Source organism: Dromiciops gliroides, chromosome X (genome assembly GCF_019393635.1).
Source record: "Dromiciops gliroides isolate mDroGli1 chromosome X, mDroGli1.pri, whole genome shotgun sequence".
Taxonomy (NCBI): Eukaryota; Metazoa; Chordata; class Mammalia; order Microbiotheria; family Microbiotheriidae; genus Dromiciops; species Dromiciops gliroides.
The window spans coordinates 28,156,112-28,163,273 of NC_057867.1; positions in this window are offsets into that span (position 1 = coordinate 28,156,112).

The following is a 7,162-nucleotide window of genomic DNA, read 5'->3' on the forward strand; positions in this document are numbered from 1 at the left end:
GAAGGAGAGAAGATGATAACTAGCAGGGACAGACGGATGAAGTGAGGTGGGGTTTTTTTGAGAATTGGGGGAGACATAGGCATATTTGAAGACCATAAGGAAGCAGTCAGTAGTAAACAGGGAGACATTGAAGATTAGTGAGAGTGGAGATGATAGAGGGATGGAATAAGATCACTGGTGCAGGTGGGGGGGGTCTGCTTTGGTAAGGAAAAAGACCACCTCTTAGTGTGAGTCAGAGGTGAAGGAGGAGATAGCAGAGGCAGAAGGCATGACGGGATATATGGTAGAAAGAAGAGGGAGCTCAAGATGAATGGCTCCCATTTTGTAGGTGAGGTTCTCATCTAAGAGTGTGGGAGAAAAGGAGCCATGGGAGGTTTGAGGAAGGATGGAGAATATTGGAAGGGCCTCTATGGACAATGGAATCACGAATCAATTATAATTTCATGACATTCAGTCTTTTTTTTTTTTTTTAGTGAGGCAATTGGGGTTAAGTGACTTGCCCAGGGTCACACAGCTAGTAAGTGTTAAGTGTCTGAGGCCGGATTTGAACTCAGATACTCCTGACTCCAGGGCCGGTGCTCTATCCACTGCGCCATCTAGCTGCCCCATGACATTCAGTCTTGATGGGTTTATTGGAGTTCTTTCCATTGACATTGTTGTAGTCATCAGGTATAGTTTTTATTTGGTTTGGCTGATTTCACTCTGCATCAATTCTTGGCCTTCATGATTACATGTCGTACAGCTCAGTGATAGTTCATCATGTTCGTGTACCACCATTTGTCTAGTCTCTCCACAATTGATCAGCATCTACTTTGTTTCCAATTCTTTTCTTCCATGTAATGTGTTGATACGACATTCTGGTGTATAGAGGGCCTTTTTCTCATTGACCACCTTGGGGTATATCCCTAGCAATTGAATCTTTGGGTCCAAAGGGTATGGACATTTTGATAACTTAGTTGGGATAAATCCAAATTGGTTTTCAGAATGCATGGACCACTCCACAGCTCCAACATTGTTAGGCTACCTGTCTTCTCATAGCCCCTCCAACACTAGCTATTCCCATTTTTGGTCATTTTGGCCAATTTGCTGGGGGGTAAATTGTTCACATTTGCATTTCTCTTTCTGCTAGAGATTTGGAGAGTTCTGTTATAGTTAGAATATGTTATTATTGTTATTGTTGTTATAATTATTATAGTCATTGCAATTCTTTTGAGAACCCTTCCAGTGAGAGATATGCTGGAGCTAGCTCAAACCAGCTCATTAGAGCTCATCCTTAAATTTTCTGTGTGAGAAATCACATCTTGGAAATTGACAAATGTTACAAGCCAGAGTTTGATTTATTGTTTTGTCAATTGTGTGGAACTAAGAAAATGAGGGAGAAAATGTTAGTATAGCAGATTAAACTGAAAAGCATGTCCTATGTGTGTCTATTTGGGGAGCCAGTTGTTAAACATTTACTACCACGCCCCTGATTCCAGGATTCCACTTTCAAAGTCTCATGAGAAAATGAGGAAATCATTCCATTTCTCATCCTGTTCTGGGCCAACAAGCCAGGCAAAAGCTCTCCCATTTGATGCTTCAGCAGTCTGGCAATTGAAATTTGGCACCAAGAGATGACTAGAATATGCAGAGGAAAGAAAAAATCCAGCCAAATAGAGCTTAGAGTAGCAATAAAAATAACTGAAATTGAGATAGCACTTTAAGGTTTGCAAAGCATTTTATGTCCATTAGCTCATTTGAATATCACAGCAACCCTGGGAGCCAGGTACAATGGCTGTTATTGTCCTCAACTGCAAAAAAAAGTAAGCCTCAGAAAGGCTGTGACAAAGGCTGGATTTGAACCCAAATCTGCCTGACTCTAGGTCCAATGCTCTGTCCACCACCACATGCTATGGAGTTTAGCCAGAGGAGGTCTCATGACCTTCACATAGTGCTGGGTACTACAGAGCAACCCAGGACTGGACACTCAGGTTCAGGGCAGTGCTGGGCACTGAGCACAGTGCTTCCCACAGAATACATGTTTGCTGAATTCCATTAGTCCCAGTGTACAGCTAGGCCTTGCTTATACAGGCCTGGAAAGTGCTAAGAACTCAGGATAGGATATAGCATAGCAAAGAATGTTTTCAAAGTGGCTCCAGCTCAATTAGTTAAGCTTGAATAAACTCAAATTCTCTTCAGGATCATGCTCTCAGAATTGCTAAGCAGATGCAGCCTCCCCCCCCCCCAGCCCTTAGCCAAACACTGTGTTTTGCACACGGTAGGCATTTAAGCATCTGTAGAGCAGCTAGTGGCTCAGTGGATAGAGCGAAGGGTCTAAGGTCAGGAAGACTCATCTTCATGAGTTCAATTCCGGTCTCAGATACTTATTGGCGGTGTGACACTTTACCCTGTTTGCCTCAGTTTCCTCATCTGTCAAATTAGCTAGAGAAGGAACTGGCAAACCACTCCAGTATCTTTGCCAAGAAAACCCCAAATGGGGTCACGGAGAGTTGGACACAACTGAAAAAACTGAACAACAAGTGTCTGTTTAATTAAATGTTTTCAGTACCCAACTTCATTTTTCACAGCGCAATACAGCCTAAGTGGCCAAATGGGCAAGAATGTGCCAAGGGCCTGAGCAATGTCTAAAGTGCTTAGCACAGCTCTTGGCACATGTCGTTCAGTTCTGTACAACTCTACGTGACCCCATTTTGGAGTTTTCTTGGCAAGGATACTGAAGTGGTTTGCTATTTCCTTCTCCCGTTCATTTTACAGATGAAGAAACTGAGGCAAACAGGGGGAAGTGACTTGCTCACTCACACATCTGGTGAGTATCTGAGGCCAGATTTGAGATCAGGAAGATGAGTCTTCCTGGTCTCAAGCCCAGTGCTCTATCTACTGTACCACCTAGCTTGCCCCCATTCTTGGAACACAGTAAGTACTTAATAAATGTTTTGAAAAACCTGAAAGGAACTGCAATGTCCATAGAACAACTACTACTACTATTACTACTACTACTACTACTACTACTACAACCACCACCACCAGCACCATCAGCACACCACCACCACCCTCCTCCTCCTCCCACCACCACTACTTTACATAGTGCTTAAGGTTTGCTAAGCACTTTACAGATATTCTCTCATTTGATTCTCACAACAACCCTACAAGGTGCTATCATGACCGCCATTTTAGAGATGAGGAAAGAGAGGCAGACAAGGTGAAGTGACTTGCCCAGGGCCACATAGCCTGGATTTGAATCCAGGCCTTCCTGACTCCAAGTCACTGGCTCACTTTATCCACTGTGCCATTTACCAGGCAGGCATTGCAGTGCAGGGCACTTAATCCTAGCACAAGCCTGTATATTTAGTGTCAGCCCAGGGTCAGAACACGGTCCTGATAAATTGCTAGACCCTTAGGTCTGCATAGGAAGTCTTTGCAAAGAACTAGGCACACAGACCAAACAGAGGGCTGGCTGATGCAAAATCTCCAAATTTCAGAATTAAAAGGGACCCCTGGGGGGGCAGCTAGATGGAGAAGTGGATAAAGCACCGGACCTGGATTCAGGAGTATCTGAGTTCAAATCCGGCCTCAGACACTTGACACTTACTAGCTGTGTGACCCTGGGCAAGTCACTTAACCCCCATTGCCTGCAAAAAAAACAAAACAAAACAAAAAACAAAAAAAGGGACCCCTGTAGCCATTTAGTCCAACAAATGGTCCCCCAGACTTTACTTGAATACTTTTGAGGAAGGGGAACTCTCCACCTCCAAAGGCAGCTCATTCCACTAATTTTCATGAGTTTGTATGTGTGTCTTTTTTTTCTGGCATCAAAGCCTCAACTTGCCTCTTTTCAGTCTCTACACACTGCGCCTAGATCAGCTCTGTGGGAGCAAAAAGAACAAGCCTAATCTTTCCTCATTGGTCATGTCTAAGAACATATCTCAGTTCGAAACTGGAGTCTGTTTCCTGACAGGAGGCAGGAGGCATTTTTCATCATGAATCTGCTGGAATTGTGCCTTCAATCCTTCTTTCTACAGTTGGACTCAAGGACCTTCACAATCCTGAATGCCCTCCTTTGGACATACTCTGGCTTGTCACTGTCCCAGAATTGACCACAATATTTCCAATGTGATACAAACAGGGCAGTAGAGAATGGAACAATCACCTCCTCAGTCCTACAAAGCTCTGCCTCTCAATGATGATTTCTTGGCAGCCTCCTTGACTGTTGACTCATAAAGAGCTTGCGGTCCAACCCTCAGATCTTTTTCAACCGAACTGTTGTCTGGCTCCACCCCCACACCCAACCCCCATCTGGAACTTGCAAAGTTGGGTTTGAGGTTGAGTTTTGTGTGTGTGTGTGTGTGTGTGTGTGTGTGTGTGTGTGTAGAAAACCTAGTGAAAAGTTTTATGTTGAACCATATTAGCTTTCATTTATTCAGTTCAGTCCAAAGTTTAATTGGATCCCAGATTCAGAGTTTACAGATGAGCAAATTAAAAGACAAGAGGAGTCCCATTATTTAACCAAGATCTGCTGGGAGTTAGGGGCAAAGTGGGGTTTCAATCCAATTCAATTCAATTTGACAAGTATTAATTAAGCCACTTCTGTGTAAAGTTCTGGAAATACAAGGACAAAAACAGAACAGTATCTGCCCTCGAAGAGCTTGGGAGGGGGACATGGAAGAAAATATCCATGGAAAGTCAAATATGAAATGGATGCAAAGTAATTTCTTGGAGCTCTGGATCTTCAACTCTGGTTCTGATCTAGGAAGATCTTAGACAACTGTGATTTGTCGTTCAGTGTGTTAGTTGTCCCTCCCAGAGGACAATCTTGACCCAAGTCGTTGACCAAAATGTGAAAAAGCACCGGGTCGGGGAAGCACCAACTACCCAAGGCCTCTCCTTTGGAAGTCGACAATTTTAGGTTTCAGTATCGACTAGTTTAAAAGCCATCTAACTGTGCTGGCATCGATCCTACGCTTTTCCTTTCCCACAAACATTTATCAAATGTTTCGCTACAGATTTATGTAGCCTATATATTGCCTACTGTAGCCATTCCCCTGATGGGGTGAGTCTAGAGTGACAGTGCCCGCCCTTGCCCTTACTGCCCAAAGGCAAGGTAGGTTACGCTGCACCCCTTCTTTGGGGGTGATGCAGTACCGTTAAGTGGTTTGGGATTATAGTCTTTGCCATGGGCTGAAGCCCCCACAAACTGTGTTCCCTCAGTTTTAGAGAGACTACCTTTTACAAAGGTACTGACTTCGAAGACAAAGCAAGAACAAACATACAAACATCATCTCCCAACACCTACCTTGGAAGATAGAATCCTATTTCCATCGCTGGGAAAGGGAAGGAGAAGGTAATCCATTAGGTTCACAGCTTAGATCAGTTCCTGCATAGCATCAGTCTCACAAAGTTCCAAGTCCGAAGCCCCCTCTGGCCTTGTGTCGGGGGGTTTTTAACGGCTTCTCGCTGAGTTGGCGCCTACAACCAGCGACATCCTGGAATCTTGGCTCCCAAGCCGCCATGACTCCCGGAACTTCACCACTCCCAGCACCCAGAACCGAAAAGAACAAATAAACAGAAGCCCTGCATCTTTTCTCAGTGCCACAGGGCCTAAGGGGAAGGGGACCCTTCCCCCATCCCGCTGAGCGCATGCCGCCCATGCTGCGGGCTAATGAGACCTCCACTCCTGGGCGCCTCCGGAAAGAAAGAGCGAGAAACGGTCCTCGTCTGGTCGTTTTTAAAGACGCAAATAGTTCCGGGTATACGACCAATAGGAAGAGACTACTCCCACTTACGTGACCGGGAACATAGAATCCTTTCTCAGAGAAGCAAGGCCGTTGTGTTTCTCATGGGGTACCTCCATCTTGGGCGATGTGGACATGTGCCAAAATTCAGTAACTGGTAAACCCTTGCAAAAGGGAAGTCAGACAGGACTTGTTTTTAAGGAAGCCATGACGTGGTTTCTTTGTGATCACCATTGATTTTCGAAAGCTTCATGAACCACCCCTTCCACGGACATAACCCAGATTTTCCCAGGTGTCTGTGTTTTACAGTAGCCTAACGTCTTTTTCTTTTGGAAAATTGAGGACTTTTGTCTTTCTCCAATCCTGCAGCACATCTCTCGTTCTCCACAATCTTCTCAATATCACTGGCAATGGCTCCGCCGAAAGAACCTAGGCATGTCCTTAATCTCAGCCAGGTGACTTGAACGCATTGAGGGCAGCTAGGTGCTCATGCCGTCCCTTCACTTTTCTTGCATATCAACTCTTTTATTCAGTCCTTTCCAATCCAAAGATCATTTTCCTTGGCAGAAACAAAATAACGATTGAGTAGCTCGAACTACTTTCTACAGTTTATAGTCCAATACATCTCAACTACGGGGGCCAATGCCTCTTTGATTCTTCTCTTTCCCCCAGTATACCTAAAATCCCTTTTGTTCTCACTAGTTCTCCTCATTCACCTTGACTGATTCTGAGTTTTCATGCTCCTGACACTATTCTTACAGAAGCACACCATGATTTTGTATTTATTCTATTACTCACTCTTTTTTGGTTTTTTTTTTTGTTGTTGTTGTTTTTAGGCAATGGGGGTTAAGTGACTTGCCCAGGGTCACACAGCTAGTGTCAAGTGTCTGAGGCCGGATTTGAACTCAGATACTCCTGAATCCAGGGCCGGTGCTTTATCCACTGCGCCACCTAGCCGTCCCACTCACTCTTGTTTCTATCTGTTCTACGTGTCTTTTAGAAGTCTAAGTAGGCTAGTAAGTTCCCTGCATCATTTTTATTATATTTTCCATTTATTTACTTATCTATTCATTTATTTGATTGTTTATCTGTCTATTTATCCATCCATTTATTTATCTATCTATATGTTTATCTAGTCATTTATTTGTTTATTTGCAGGGCAATGAGGGTTAAGTGACTTGCCCAGGGTCACACAGCTAGTGTCAAGTGTCTAAGGCCATATTTGAACTCAGGTCCTCCTGAATCCAGGGCCTGTGCTTTATCCTCTGCGCCATCTAGCTGCCCCAACCACATTGATTTTAGTAAACAACTGCTTATTCCCCTCATTGAAATTTCTCATTGTGTCTTCAGAAATTCATTCTCAAGTTTCTTATCCCTCCCAGAATAAATGATTAGCTCAGTAGAATTGTAGTCCATGAGCTCCTTCCTATCCT